This window comes from Gopherus evgoodei, unplaced genomic scaffold, assembly GCF_007399415.2.
Source record: "Gopherus evgoodei ecotype Sinaloan lineage unplaced genomic scaffold, rGopEvg1_v1.p scaffold_31_arrow_ctg1, whole genome shotgun sequence".
Classification (NCBI taxonomy): domain Eukaryota; kingdom Metazoa; phylum Chordata; order Testudines; family Testudinidae; genus Gopherus; species Gopherus evgoodei.
This window is the reverse complement of record NW_022059983.1, coordinates 1,228,080-1,230,307: the sequence shown is the minus strand read 5'-3', so window position 1 is coordinate 1,230,307 and position 2,228 is coordinate 1,228,080. Positions and strand designations below refer to the sequence as shown.

Sequence of the window (2,228 nt, the reverse complement as noted above, 5' to 3'; positions counted from 1 at the left end):
ATAGCCCTAACCAGTGCCACAGAGCACAAAGCCCACCAGTAACGTCCTCCCTGATCAGAGCTCCAGCACCTTCTGTACTAGCACTGCGAATGTGAAGAACAAGACTCCAACCCCATCATTCTTCCCTGGCCTGGAAGACCAAAGAGACAGGCCCTTCTTCCAATCACCCTCTGCCTATCAATCTACCCTAAACTCATGAACGTGTATTTCCTGAACACCCACCATGCCCAAGTCCAACTGTTCCAAAGCACCAAACATCAAACACCTCTTCCTGGGCCCCCAAATCCCTGCCATCTTCCACATGGCCACTTTTACAGATGCCCCTTCCCTGGTACAGCCCTTGCTCAGCAGCCCTGTGGCACCATTCTTGAGGGTCACCCTACCTCACTGGCTTCCTGCCATGTTGGGAAAGACAGCTCTCATCCTAAAAAGTTGGGTGGGCCAACCAGATGCAGAAGCCCACACCATGTTTTCGTACTACAGAGCCCAAGATCAGAGATTCACCTTGGGTGCAGACACTATTGGGCACCCAGAGAGCAAGCCATCACTGTGCAAATAGGGATGAAAGGGCCTCTCAAAGCCTGGGATTGAACCAGGAACCTTTAGATTTTCAGTCTAATGCTCTCTCAACTAAGCTACTTTAGAAGCTGTCCAGCACTATTTTGGCCTCCTGCTTCTCTATCTGGATGTTTTTGCAGCAGTTGCACACAAAAAGAACGTCATTGGGAGCGGCCCATGAAGACAAGGCTCACTTTTGCCTGCTTTGCTCAGCTTGAATTACTTCCTCATCCCATTCCTGCCTGAATTCCCGGGTTGACCTGGTGGCAGAAGGCGATTGGAGCCAGTGGCGTGGGGAGAAAATGAGCTGGACCCTGAGCTAGACTAGACCCTGGCAGTGAGAGTCTGGTCACCACTTGCTGCCCCACCCTGTTGTCCTGGATTCCCTCACTGGGTGTCATTTAGGGATGGAAGTGGGGCTTCTGCTTCCCCTCCCCAATTTTCACACGGCAGAGGAGTGCGAACAGGAAAACGAACGGCTGTTCCACACCCCCACCGGAGGAACCCGACGCCCTTAGCTGTGGTGAGTAAGAAGTGGCTGTTCGCTGACAAAGCCTGTCCCCGAGGAGCTGGAACAGCAGCTGCCGCCTCCCCCTCAGCTCCAGGCTGTGGGAAATGCTCATTGCCTGGCTGCATGGGCGGACGCTGCTCTGTGCTCTGGAGAGCGTCTGTATTTCTCTGTCTACCTCTCATCTTCACTGCACCAGTCTGGTAAGGTCCCAAGTGCCCCCTCCGGCTTGGCAGCTGAGAGTCTGCGGACATCAGCCCCCCTGCCAGCCCCACAGGCAGCAGCAGCGCCAGCCCCCCCAGCACCACAGGGGCACTCAATGCACTTCCTGTGGGGAAATGGCTCCTTGGCGTCCAGCTCCTAGAGTGAGACCCAGGAGAGAGCAGTGTCTGGCTCACCTTGGGGGAGAGAAGAGACCTGATGAGTGTTGATCTCCCTCAGTCTCCCCTGCAATGCTGATCAGTTTTATTATCACTGTAATAGTCAGTGCTTCGTTTCAGGGCTGGCCCTAGAGGGATGCAGGATCCGGAACAAATCCTCCCTTTTCTGCACCAGGCCCTGCCCCCACTCCACCGCTTCCCCCAATCCCTCACACTTGTCCCAGCTCTTCCTGCCCTGCACCTTCCTGCCCCATTACTATCTCTCCCCCACATCCTCCTGTCCCAGCTCCTCCCTGTCAGCCCCCCCAGCACCTCCAGGCAGGCAGACAAGCAGGATCACTGGCAGGCAGGAGGCGCTGAAGGGGAAGAGAAGGAGCTTGTCCGCAAGGCCTGTAGTGGGGGCAGAGCTGGCTGCCAGTAGGCGCTGAAAACTTTTCTTCCCCTGTTAGTGCTGCAGCCCCATAGCACCCATGGATTTGCTGACTAGGCTCCTTTCACACTCTCATAGAGCAGCAACCAGGGTTATGGCTGATCTATGGGACATGGGGCACTAGGTGAGTGGCAGAAGCTTCAGGTGCTGAGAGTTTGCCTGACACCTCAGGGACACAGTGTGAGGTGGTGTCCCAGGCATCTTCATGAAAGGAGAAGAACAGGATTTACTTGGCTCTGGTCTACACTATGAGTTTAGGTCGAATTTAGCAGTGTTATATCGATTTAACCCTGCACCCATCCACATGCCTAAGCCATTTTTGTCAACTTAAAGGGCTCTTAAAATCGATTTC

At 54.6% G+C, this 2,228-nt stretch overlaps 1 non-coding gene across 1 annotated transcript; it reads right to left on the bottom strand.

Annotated features, from left to right (window-relative positions):
* Window positions 1-571: 571 nt before the first annotated feature.
* On the bottom strand, window positions 572-645 carry TRNAF-GAA. Its single transcript has one exon. It is a non-coding gene; the product is annotated as a tRNA-Phe (tRNA).
* Between the last annotated feature and the right edge of the window lie 1,583 nt (window positions 646-2,228).